General features: G+C 50.8%; 2 non-coding genes across 2 annotated transcripts; both read left to right on the top strand.

The window, feature by feature from the left end:
* The first annotated feature begins 6885 nt into the window (after window positions 1-6885).
* Window positions 6886-6958, top strand: TRNAM-CAU (transfer RNA methionine (anticodon CAU)). The gene has a single exon. It is a non-coding gene; the product is annotated as a tRNA-Met (tRNA).
* Window positions 6959-12530: 5572 nt separating this feature from the next.
* Window positions 12531-12631, top strand: TRNAL-UAA (transfer RNA leucine (anticodon UAA)). The gene is given in 2 exon segments: window positions 12531-12568; window positions 12586-12631. It is a non-coding gene; the product is annotated as a tRNA-Leu (tRNA).
* The last annotated feature ends 602 nt before the right edge of the window (window positions 12632-13233 follow it).

The raw sequence follows: 13233 nt of genomic DNA, 5'->3' as shown, positions 1-13233 counted from the left end.
CACTGTTGTCCCGGCCTCTGGCAGGAAATGTGTGTTCTTGTCCTTGGCTCTAGTACAAACAGAGACAGTACAAGGAGGATTTGTGTTGACATTCTGCAGTCCTCTACTTGGAAGTAATGGGGTCTGCCATGGCAGGAATCAGCTCTTAAAGCTGCAAAGACCTGGAAACCCTGAATCAGGAAGCTGAGACCATGCAGGCAGCAGCCACACCATGAGGTGCTCCTCCAGAGACCAGATGTCAGCCAGCCCCCTGAGTGCCCCCAGGGCTCCCCCACCAGGCCATCCCATGGCTCTCAGGCCTCCAGCCATTGGAACAGGAATATGGGGCCCTTCCTGCCCTTACTCTGAGCTCTGTGACCTCTGGAGTGAGGAGGAGGTGCTCCACGTAATGGGAAGCAAGCAATGGAATGCAGAAGTGTTCAACCAGCTGGGCAAGGGCCTGACCCCCTGGGGTCACCCTTCCTGCCCACCTCACCATATCAGGAGTAAGGTCTAGTAAGGAGTTGCAGCAGGGTTATGCCCAAGTGCAGGACTCAGCCATCTGGCCCAGGGGCTGTCCCCACCACTTGCCCCTATTACCGGGAGCTCAAAGCCATCCTAGGCCCCAGGGACACCTCCTCTCCCCTGGCCTTTCTTGACGCCATGGCTGAGGAGCCCCAGCAGGACGTGAAGCCTGAGTCAGGACCAGAGCCCAGCCCCTCACCCCCAGGGCCACAGCAGGGACCATCCGCCCCACCATCCAAGTGATCCAGTGAGGAGGTTGAGCTTGTGCTGGACGTCCCCTCCTACAGCTCCAGCCAGACATCTGCCCAATGGTCATTCCCAGACCATGGCGGTGGACTGTCAGGCACGTACCCCACAGGGCACACGCCCCCAGGCCATGACCCCCACATGCCAGGGCCCAGGCACACCGCAGCCCATGGAGACGGCCATGGCAACCAGCACCCATCAGCACCCTCACCCTTGGACAGCCCCATGTGCCTCCTGTCCCCCTGTGTAAATAGTTAGTGTATATAGTTATCCCCCCATTGTACATAGTTAGTTCTGATGGTGGTTGTTATGTTCCATGCTCAGAGGTGAGGTTTTTGGTTGTTTAACAAGGAAGCAGTTTTGTTTTTCACCCCCCCCATGTGTTACGTGTGGGGGTGGAGAGCCGGTGATGGGGGCAATGTGTGTGTGTGTGTGTGTGTGTGTGTGTGTGTGTGTGTGTGTGTGTGTGGTGGGGCTGGTGTGTGGGTGATGGAGGCAGTGAGTGAGTGGTGGGGGCGGTTTGCAGGTGGTGGTGGGAGTGTGCAGGGTGTGCACCTGGGTGGTGCTCACTTGATCCCCCGATCAAAGTACTCCCATAGGGCCTTCCAGACATGGACCCATTCTTCAGGGGCCTGATGGCTCCGGGCAGCAGCCCAGCTCACCTGTCCTCCTTTGGGCACCTGGAGGTGCTGCTGCTGGTACTGACACATCCATGGGATGGCTCTAATGCCACAGAGCACCTCAGCAAAGCTTAAGAAGAAGGGAGGAACATGAGTACATGTGGCCAGAGGAGTTCCATAAACAGCCCCCCCCACAAGGTGGTGGAAAATTGGGCAATCCCCAAGTGGGGGCCTCTTAACAGTGGGGCTCCTTTTTGCTGTAGGGCAGCAGATATGTCCCAAAGAGGCATTCTCCAACTTCTGAGAAGCACAGAAGAACTCAGGACTTGCCCAGGGTGGCACAGTTGAATGGAGACCTGCCTCAGGGCCTGTTGCTGGTGCTGTGGAAGAATCTATTGCAGTTGGGGCAGAGAAACATTCGTTCCCCCTGGGCAAGTATCTGCTCTTTTCCCAGCTGTGCACTGCCCAGCCCAGGAGCTGGGAGAGACCAGAGCCCCTGATTCAGCCTTGGGAACAGGCCCTTCCTCATAGGCAGCTGCCCATGTCACTGGCTGCAGCTGACACAGGGCTGCCCCCACCTGGCCCCCATGTCTGGCTGGGGCACTGAACCCCAGCTGTGTGTGGGGTCCTGCTCACCCCTGGCAGCAGCACTGCAGGGGACTGAGGTGAGTGTAGCACTGTTGGTTTGACACTGGACATAGGCTGGGCCCTGTCAGGCAAATGAAATCATCCCACCCCCACCTCTGGCAGCCAGAGCTCAGCTCAGCCTCACAGAGTTGGCCTGGACTTAGAGTCTGCCCAGCACAGGAGCTGGGAGGCAGCCGGCTCAGCTGTGCTAGAAGTAGCATCACACAATAGGACTGGAACTCAACAAAGCTCAGCAGGATGGTGCCTATAAAGGTTCAAGGAGGATGGGATTAAAATGCTGCAGAGCACAATGGATTAGCCGTCCATCCCCTTCACCACTCGGCACCTCACCCAACGTGCCTCGAAATTTTTCATATGTCCCAACTTCAACCCCGCCAGGAACATTTCTGTCACTCGGTGGCTGGCCGGGGACTCAGGACGTGCAGGTTTGGCCCAACAGGGCTACGCTCACTCCTGTCCCCTGCAGTGCTGCTTCCTGGGGTGAGCAGGGCCCTGTGGTCCCCTGGCCTGGGAGCAGCACAGCCCGGCCATGACCATTCTCTCCTCTGGGGCTGGGCCCTGCCCCAGCTCTGTGCATGTGTCCCTGCTGGGTGTGTACAGACCAGGGCCGTGGGCAGGGTCTGCAGCCTTTGTGTCTCCTCCTGACATGCTCTGCTGCTTTCCAGCTGCTCTGTTAGCACAGCAACTCCAGCTTTATTGCCCCCTTCTCTGCCAGGCCTGTCTGTGAGGTAGGGGGCTGATGGGGATGAGGCTGGGAGGCAGGTTCAGGAGTCGGCTGTGGCTGGGTCTGGCTGAGAGGGAACATGTAGCATAGGGCAGAGGCACTTGCCTGGCACAGCTTCTGTTGGCTGAGGGCAAAGGTAGCTCTGTGATTCCCAGCCAGTGACGACAGTGAGGGAAAACCCTTCAAGTACATGCCAGGACAGAGATTCTGTGCACGAGCAACAATGCATCTGCTGGGCTCTCCTGCTGTAAAACAGGGTCTGGTTCAACTCCTTGGCTACGTCTACGCAAGCCCCAAACTTCGAAATGGCCACCAAATGGCCATTTCGAAGTTTACTAATGAAGTGCTGAAATGCATATTCACCGCTTCATTAGCATGCGGGCGGCCACGGCACTTCGAAAATGACGCGCCTCGCCCCCATGCGGCTTGTCCCAACGGGGCTCCTTTTCGAAAGGACCCCGCCTACTTCAAAGTCCCCTCATTCCCATCTGCTCATGGGAATAAGGGGACGTTGAAGTAGGCGGGGTCCTTTCGAAAAGGAGACGCATCTATTTCGAAGTGCCTTGGCTATCCGTATGCTAATGAAGCGCTGAATACGCATTTCAGCACTTCATTAGTAAACTTCGAAATGGCCATTTCAAAGTTTGGGGCTAGTGTAGACACAGCCCTTCTGTCACATGGGTGTTGGCCTTACCAGAGAGAGAGGTTTCAGCAGAAAGAGATGAGCCCTTCTGGGCATAAGGGAGAGGTAGATAAACACAGGTACTTATACTTCTGCCTGGTTTTGAACCCACAATCTTAGGCATGTTAGATAAATGCAATAACCACTACACTAGAGAAGCTCTACTCATTTTCTGGAGCTATCTTGTCTTCCCTTAAATTGCATCCTCACCTCACTGCTTGCCCTGCCACATGCAGATGGGGGACCTTATAGAAATTGGGCGGAGTCCTTTACCAGCTCAGTTGCTAGAGGAGAGGGAAGCAGCTGCACTCACAACTGGGACTTTCAATATCAGCTCTTCCAGAACTGAAGACCCAAATGGTTATCCAAATGAGACATGAAATATTTAAGTCTGTACCTCATTTGCATTTCCTATTGGCCACATTTCCATGCCACTTCCAAAAGGGCTGGGCAGTGGAGCCACAGCCTTCCTGTGGAGATGCTCCACAGGACTTTTTGAAAGAGCTGTGGCTTCTGAGACAAAAAACTCTTGTGCAGACATAGCCGTGGCGAAAACAGTAGAAAAGCAGAGCCAGGCTCCAGCCTAAACAATTGCAACAACTTATAACAAAGCAATGTGTGTGTGCATAACAGAACACGAGAATTCTTTTAACGACTGCGGAACATCCAAATGTTTAAACACCAGTTTTATTCCCTCTCCTCACACTTGCTTAAAAAAAGTAATTCTCGGCACTTTGAAATCTATTTCAAAACTTTCTCATAAGAGCTACTCTTTCAAAAGGGAGATGCCAGTGAGGCTCTGCCATGCGTGTGCAGCACCACGTTAGCATAATGGTGGCCAGCTGCATTTCGAATGAAGAATTAAGAACTACTCTCTGAGTACAGTTATCCAGCCAGTTATGCACCCATCTTATAGGAGTCTCATCTAAATTATATTTGCCTAGTTTAAGAAGAATATCATGCGAGATCATATCAAATGCCTAAAATCTAGGTGTACCACATTCACCGTTTCTCCATTATCCACAAGGTTCGTTATCCTATCAAAGAAAGCTATCAGATTGGTTTGACATGATTTGTTGTTTGCAAATCCATGCTGGCTGTTCCCTATCAGCTTACCACCTTCCAAGTGTTTGCAGACGATTTCCTTAATTACTTGTTCCATTGGCACCAGTCACCCACCTTCACCCCTTCTCCTGTCAGTGCAAAGTTTCTCCAGGCTTAGAAACTAAACCACACGTGAAGGCCAGCAGCTGGACTTCGGTTGTCAGAGGCTATTGGAGACACACGCCATGGGAGCACTTTATAGATACTGGGAGCTTATCCCCGCAACGACCCCCGGCTATGACAACCCTTGTGACAAAAGCGATTGTAATAACTATCGCGGCATCTCCCTTCTCAGTACAGTGGATCCACGTTCACCCTTCTCGAACAGAGGTGTATGCACTGGCTGGGCCATGTCTCACGCATGACAGATGGCCAAATACCAAAGGACCTCCTCTTCGGCAAACTGGCATCTGGAAAGAGGCCGAAAGGGCGACCTAAATTGCACTACAAGGACATGTGCAAGCGTGACCTCAGCACGCTCACTATCAGTGTGAACACCTGGCATTCGCTCACCTCAGACAGGCATGCCTGGAAACAGGGAGTGAAGGAAGCTCTTGTTATGTCAGAAACTACCTTGGTGAAGGAAGCGGAAGACATGAGAGCCCTCAGGAAGATCCCTGCCCGTGATACCAGAGCGACATCTGCTTACTGCTGCTCACAGTGTGGAAAGGACTGCCACTCCTGCATTGGATTGCACAGCCACAGGAGATGCTGCTCGAATCAGTCCAGCTGGGGCGCAAGCCCATGATCCCTCGGGATGCCTGCTACTAGATCTTCAGGAAAAGGAGTCCCTTATGGTATGGTTAATGTTAAGTCCTGTGATGATCTTACTGGTGTGGATATGTGAGCAGAGTTGACAGTGAGGTTTGTTGCAGGGATTGGTTCCAGGTTTTGAGTTATTCTGTTGTGATCTAGAGTTGCTGGTGAGGATTTGTTTAAGGTTGGCAGGCTGTCTGTAGGCGAGGAAAGACCTGCCTCTCAAGGTCTGTAAGAGTGAAGGATCACTGGTCAGGATGGGTTGCAGATCACCGATGATTCGCGGGAAAGGCCTTAGCTTGGGGCTGTATGTGATGGTCAGTGGTGGTCTCTTATTTTCCTTGAGAGGCCTGTCTTGTAGCAGGTGGCTTCTGGGTACCCGTCTGGCTCTATCGATCTGTTTCCTCACTTCCTTCGGTGGGTACTGTGGTTTGAGGAAAGCTCGGCGAAGGTCTTGTAGATGTTTGTCTCTGGCTGATAGATCAGAGCAAATACAGTTATTCCTTTCTGCCCGGCTGTATAAAATGGATCATGTAATGTGCCCAGGATGGAAGCTGGAGGCATGTAGATAATCAGAGCCATCCGTGGGTTTTTGGTAGAGGGTGGTATTTATGTGACCATTGCTTATCTGCACAGTAGTGTCCAGGAAGTGGATCTCTTGTGTGAACTGGTCCAGGCTAAGGTTGATGGTGGGGTGGAAACTGTTGAAATCACAATGGAACTCTTCAAGAGCCTCCTTCCCATGGGTCCTGATGATGAAGAAGTCATCAATGTAGTGCAGGTAGAGGGGAGCAGGAGGGAATGACAACTGAGAAAGCGTTGCTCCAGGTCAGCCAGAAAAATGTTGGCATACTGTGGGGCCATGAGGGTACCCATAGCAGTGTCACTGGTTTGAAGGTAAAATTTGTCCTCAAATCTGAAATAATTGTGGGTAAGGACAAAGTCACAAAGCTCCTCCACCATTTGTGCCTTGGTCTCTTCAGGGACAATGCTCTTAACAGCTTGGAGTATGATATCTTCATGGGGGATATGGATTTAAAGACCCTCTACATCCATGGTGGCCCGGCTGGTGTTTTCAGGAAGGTCATCGATGGACTGTAGTTTTCTGAGGAAGTTGGTGGGATTTTTGCAATTTGTGGGATTCTTTTGAAAAGGACCCCCATGTAGCCATGTCACATCTGGCAGCATGCTAATGCTAATGAGGCACTGAATATTCAGCCCCATTAGTATTCATTTATTTGGCAATTAGCATGGCCATTTCGAAGTTTCCGCCAAGTGTGGCCACAGCCCCAGCGATTCATCCCCTTTTTCTAATTCTCTAATTTGTTTCAACCCTGCTTCCTTTAATGTCATTGGGTGACTACTAGCTTTTCCATTACAAGAAAGAGGAACTATCACTTGGTTGGGTGCCCGAAAGAAGATAATAGGTCAGCCCCATCTTTCTCATGTCCCGAGATGAATGAGGATAAACCAGCACTGCAAACAACAAGGCTCAAAGTCAGTTAAGTTAGAAGGAAGAATCTCATTTTTCATTCCTCATATTTTCATCTGTATCACTGCTCCAGAGGGTCCTGTAAACCTGGGGGCTCAGGTCCTCTGATGCCTTCTTAGCACAGCTGGTAGTGCATCAGTCTCATAATCTGAAGGTCCTGAGTTCAAGCCTCAGAGAAGGCAATTGGTTTTGCTTCCTGCTTCAGCTTTTCTGAAGGAAATCCCATGGGAAGTAGAGTGCTTTCTGGATCCCCTCTCGCCCACCAAACACACCCACACAGGTTTGACTAAGACATGTACTCTTCCTGTCCTTTCCTGACTCTTGACTGCAGCTGGAAAGACCAAGCCCTGACTCCCATTTCCTTTTCCTCCTCTGTATTGTGGGGGACCTGGCCTGTCTTTAGTACTTTGTGCCAGAACATTTTTTCATGGGCAGCATTTCCCAGGAGTTGGGGCTGCATTCTGGCACCCAACTGTCACTGGAATTTGATGGGCAAAAGCCTGTGAGACAAGGAGTCCTTTACTGTGGACTGAAATGCCGGGCCCTGTGTAACTGCCCCTCTCCTCCCCCATAGGCGGGGCTGCCCTGCTATCATTGGCAGCACACTGAGCAGCACAGCTAGCCAGCACTTGACAGACAGGCTCACAAGTGTCCCTTTCGGAGAGGAGCCTCAGGCAGCTGCAGGGACATTGCAGGCTCTGGAACAGGGTGGGTGGGTCAGGGGGGCTGCACCTCAGCAGGGGAATTAGCTCATGTGGCAGAGTGTGAGCTTAGCCTGTGGGAGGCAGTGGGATAAACACCAATGTTATCCAGTCCCGTCCCTCCCCTCCACTGCCTACGTGATCTCCCCCAGTCCTGGAAGGCAGCTCCCAAATGCAAAGTGCTCCCTCTGTGACAGGTGGTGCGATTGCTCCCTCGTCGGTATACAGAGTTGGCCCCTCTGTTGCTCACCTAACCCTTATGTCAGCAACACGCTTCATGCAGGGACCTTTGTGCTGGAGTGTGTGGCCAGAATGCAGGACTCAGACCCTTCCTCAGATATGGGCTGTTTGCCCCCATATGATACTCTTCCGCTTAAGCTGTGTGTCTGCCTCTAGCGTGGGCTTTGCTCAGGGACCACGAGAGTGATCTGCCTACAGCTGGGAGGTCATCAGGCCCCTGCCACCAGTCTGTTCCATCATTCAGTGCGGCCCAAGGAGCTAAGTCACAGTATGCTTGAGTGAAGCCGGGCAGGGCAGGGCAGAGCTGGGTGTGGCCCTGTGTCTGTGGCCATCTTCCCTGTCAGCTGTGCACTTGAGCAGCTGCTCAGGAGAGATTCCAAAGGTGCTCAGACAACTATTTGCTGCTATTGGTGAGGCCCATTTGTACATATCTCAGTGCAAATAGAAATTATCCCACACACGGCTGGAGAACTAAGAGGGAACATAGTCTCTGGGTGTCCCACTAGGCTGAGAAAAGGCTGCTCACCATGTGCTGGGCCAGGGAGGTTGTGTAAGTCCAGATGGGGATCCTGAGCTGGGTGTGCTCCTGAGATTGTCGGGTTCCATAAAATTGATATTCTCTTTTAAGGTGCGGTGCTTGTTCTGGGGGCTAACGTTAATCCCCATGACACACTTCATTCTGGGATCATGGCTGGAGCCAGGACTCTGTGCCCCTTCCCAAAATACAAGGATCCTTCCCTGCGTCTGAAACTCTGGTCTACGGAAGACCCCAGAGCCATACGTTTGCTTGGCTGATGTCTCAGCTCACTCCAAAAGGTGGGGAGCCAGTCGAAATGCTCGTGTTCAATGGAAAGATCATGGCATTCATTTCTGAGTTCCCCAAAGAATGCGATGGCATTCCTTCTTCCTACATCAGTGCTCTAGCTCTTCCTTTCTCATCTCCTGGGTGGGCCTCCATCTTGTTAACAGCAGGCAGAAAAGCAAAAGGTGTCCATCCCTGTGCCTTAGTGGGTCACAATTGAAAATATCAAAATCAGACCTGCTGAGAAATAGTCAGCCTGGACCCCAAAAGCAGTAGTTAGTCTCCCAGAAGTTGTAGGAAACCAGCCGCAAAAGGGAACATAACTCTATCACCGCACTAGCTATCAAAAAATCACACAAGCTGTCTCCTTCTGTGTTTTATCCTTATTTCACCCCCCAAAACATGGACTTTTCTGATGAGTGGCTGTTTGAAACCAATTCCACCATACAAAAGTATTCATCTGATCCTGAGGGAACAGCCACAGACCCAGGTTGATAGACAGCTCAGATCTTTCCATCTATCAGTCTGTGGCCAATCTTTCTTTAGCTAAAGGATCCTTGATGAGGAAAGAGAAAGCTGAGAGTCCAAACTGGCCAACGCACTCAAAAAACCTACACTCCAGAAATGCCATTCAGCCCCATTCCATTGCCTCAGCTTTACTTCACAAGGCTCAAGATGAGGAAAAGGCCAGTCTTCGATGGAAAACGCTCTGCTTTCCATCAGCCTTGCAAAGTTGCAAATGCATTTCTATAGGAAAATGCACAAACAAACGTTGATGTATCACTATCAGAGAGGTCATGGTGTTAGCCTGTATCTTTGAGAAATGCATCTGATGAAGCGGGTCTCTGCCCATGAAAGTGAGTGGGAGAAGCCAGGTCAGTGGGGGGAAGCTGTGGTGTGCACCTCGAGAAAGAAAGTTTAATCAAACCCCACTTGTAACACCACTCTGGCTTGGGACAGACAAAGGAACCTGGAAAAGAAGGGTTTGTCCTACAGGGACCTGAAGGTCAGTAACAGAAGCAAGAGTGAAACGTGGGTGTAGGTCAGTGGTAGAGTTTTTGACTTCAGACCAAGTGGTCTTATTTCAAATCCATTCCCTGTCCCCCCAACTTAAAAGGCAACTATTTGAATGACAATAGCTGTGTCACCTTTCTCAATGCACTTTGGGTTTCTATTGTGTGGGGATTCTTAAAATGGAGATGAACCATCAACGTTTGCCAGAGCTGTTGCATGCAAACCAAGCAAACCCCTCCCGCAGCTGAAATCTGGCTCCACAGGGAAACTGACAGTTGATACCGATATGAGGAGTTTTGGGTCTCATTTCTATAAGGAGGTGCTCATTCATCGTCTATCAAATGTATCACATTCAGCGACAAGGTATCTGCACGCTTTGTAAATGTGTGTATAGAGAGGATGTCAATTACTCTGGGAATTCACACACAGGGCCATTATGTGCTTCCTCAGCCAGATATTCATACACAAGTATCACCAAGCTCCCCAGTTTCTGCATTTCTGTTAATTCTTTGGCGGCTGCTTAGTGTAAAAGAAAAATGAACCTGTTTCTTCACTCTGGGGGTTTCAGAGAAATGTTGCCCTCCAGCCAGGAGGGGTTGGCAGCAAGAAGGGCTGGGCTCAGTGGCTGTGCCCACACTTGGCCAAAACTTTGAAATGGTCATGGCCATGCAAAGATTGCTAATGAGGCACTCAATTGAATATTCAGCACCTCATTAGCATTAGGACACTTCTGGCTGCGGCGCTTCCAAAGCGCAACTTTTGAATGCTCGCACCTCAGTGTGGCTACGTGGGGGTCCTTTTCGAAAAGACCCTGCACCTTTCAAAATCCCCTTATTCCTCTCCAAAACAGCTAAAATTTGTAAGTCCCATTCTGTAAATGGCAGCACCCAAGAGGCTGACTTCTGAAATCTGAATTCAAACCTCTGTGGGACCTTCTGATGCTGTGGTGGTCTGTCCTAAACATACCTCCCTCCAAGGGCTGGGCTTTTTTGCACACAGGTGTATCCGAGTTAGAGCTCCTCATCCTGCTAAATGAATGAGGCCCACTGGAGCTAGGCCTCTGGTTGGGCTGACTCACCCACATGCCTGTAACAGATTGGGGTTCTGGAACTCATCAGACTGTGTAGAGATACAGGGGGACTGAGGCTGTGCATTGTGGATGGAATTGAGTGGTGGAAAAACAATGGAGTAAGACCTTCTGTAGTGTAGCAGTTATCCCATTGGCCTACCACCCAAAAGGTCCCTGGCTCAGAATAAGGCAGAGGTGTTAAAGTTTTCATTCTTGTGCATCCCCTTTATGCCCAGGATGTCTCATCTCCTTCTGCCCTGGCCTGTCCCTCTAATGAGTCCAATTCCTGTGGGACAGAAGGTGGTGACATCAGTTGAGCATTCCCTTTGCTGTCAGCGTGGGTAAGCTACACGAGTTAAACCAGTCATTTTTAGGAGGCTTGTGGCCTGGATCTCCTGCCCTTGGATATTGTCCCCTGGAGGCCAGGTCTTCCTGCTGACCTCCTTTGCTTGAGCTGCTGAAGGAAGAAGTGAGGCAGGAATGGGGCAGAAGAAGGAAGCCAAGACGAGGAAGACAAGAGGAGGCCCAAATGGGAAGAAGGGGTTTTCGAATTGAGGGGGATTGTTTTGAAAGGTCCCCAGCTACATGGGCAGCATACGTTTTGAATCTGGCACTTTCAAAGCACCTGTGGCCACCATTATGCTAAGGATGTGCTGCCTATTCCTGCAAGCATCTCTTTAGCACCTTCTGAAAGGAGGAGCTAGTGTGCCCACAGCCAGAGAATCTGCCCTATTGCTGGATTATCCAACAAGCACATTGTCTGCTCCTCTGAAAGAAGCACCCGTAAACAGCTGTTTTCTGTGATTTAATGGCTATGGAGTCTGATTTCATAGCAGCCCATTGCAGTGGGTTTGTTTAGAGACTTTCTTCTCAGCTTCCCTGAAAAAAATGGTCTGGCTCCAGCTGAACTTCAGGAAGGAGTCACTGATTGGTTGTGAACCCTGGATACTTCCACTGGCCCCTTTACTGTCCTCCACTGGTCAAAGGAAGAAGGTGGTGGATCCAGGCTGATGTGTAAGGCACTTTCCCTCTTCCAGATGGGCACCTGGCTCTTTTCTGAGCCCATCGAGTGGGAGCAGGGAGAGAGGTGTCGGGGGCAGGCCTGGCTTTCCTGCCATCTCCTGCCACCGGTCACAGAGGGGCAGCAGCTTCCCTGTGTGCTGGTCAGTGGGAGGCCTTCGGTGACTGGTTGTTTGTTGTGCGAGGGGGTGGAAGCAAACCAGGTGTGGTCTGTATGGCTGTCTGCAGTCCAGGCATGGGCATGGTCCTCCCCTCCTCTCGCCTGGACCTCAACTGCTCCGTGGTTTTTGAGTCTCTCCTTGGAGCTGTGAGCACCAGCCGCTTCCTGCACCAGGTGCCTAGAGAAGGGAAGGTGTCTGGGCTCCAGCCTGGGGCCCTTCCTCCCTCCCTCCCACTTTCCCTGACTTTGGATTCTGGCCCTGCTCCTCCTTCCCTTTCGTGCCATGGGGGGGGTGGGGCAAGGGGCACAGGAACCCCCCACCCTCACCCCCCCTTTGGACATAAATTCACATTTTGCTTTATTTCTAAGGAAGTTTGGTAAAAAGTTAAAGCTCTTAATCTGTTTAATTATTTTTATTTTTATTACTAATAACTCCTTTCATATCAATTATTACAACCCCCCTTCTGTTACAGACCTAATACCGCAATGTGAATAATTTAGTATTTGAGGTATTTTGAAGCAAAAACCAAAAGGCATTTGTCATCGAGGTGGTTGGCTGGTGGCCCAGGAAAAGGTTTGTGTTGAGCGGGCTGGGCCAGGAGTCAGAAAGTTCAACTTTCACTGAGTCAGCAAGTTTCACTGCTCTGTTGAGACAAAGACAGGGGAGGCAACCAACAGTGAGCACCGGATGGTCACCAGGCTCAAGAAGAAACTTGCATATGAATTATATTCAAAACTTAGGGCATTTGTCAGGATGGCCGAGTGGTCTAAGGCACCAGACTTAAGATGATGCTTTCTCAGAAATCTGGTCTCTGTAGAGAGGCGTGGGTTCAAATCCCACTCCTGACACACCCTTTCTTTAGCCTTGTTATGACCTTGGGGCTGAGGGGCTCAGCAATGGTGGAGGGAGGTGAGTCAACATTGTGCCCTTGGAGCCAGGGAGGCTAAAAGCATTTTGGGGGGCCTTGGCAGGAGAGTTTCTGGCAGATCTTGACACTTTATTATCTCCCCCTTGATTCAGAATTGGTGAGGCCACAGCTGGGCCTCATCTACACTAGCCACCTCCTGGGAAGGGGACATGTAAATGAGTCAGCTCTGTGAATTGCAATGAGGTGCTGTATTGCATACGCAACACCTCATTTGCGTAATCCTCACAGCCCAAACCTCAAAGTTCCCTTCCTCCCAAAACATGTACTGAGCAGCATGTTGTGCGTATGTGGGACACAGGTGATAATGAAAGATTCAAAGGGAAGGCTACTGGCCTTTGAGAGGAGTTGTAGTAGAAAGCTCCGGAGAATAGGATTGCTGCGGAAACTCGCGAAGGAGGAATTCTACAGGAAGGTACAGCCAAAAGAGAATCTGTACAAGGGAAGATACAGCTGTTCGGGCATATCTGCAGAATGAATGATGAATTGAAAACCAAGAGCCTGGTATTAGGTATAAGGGAAGGT

Source organism: Carettochelys insculpta, chromosome 33, assembly GCF_033958435.1.
Source record: "Carettochelys insculpta isolate YL-2023 chromosome 33, ASM3395843v1, whole genome shotgun sequence".
In the NCBI taxonomy this organism is placed as follows: Eukaryota; Metazoa; Chordata; order Testudines; family Carettochelyidae; genus Carettochelys; species Carettochelys insculpta.
This window is presented reverse-complemented; position numbering and strand designations above follow the sequence as displayed.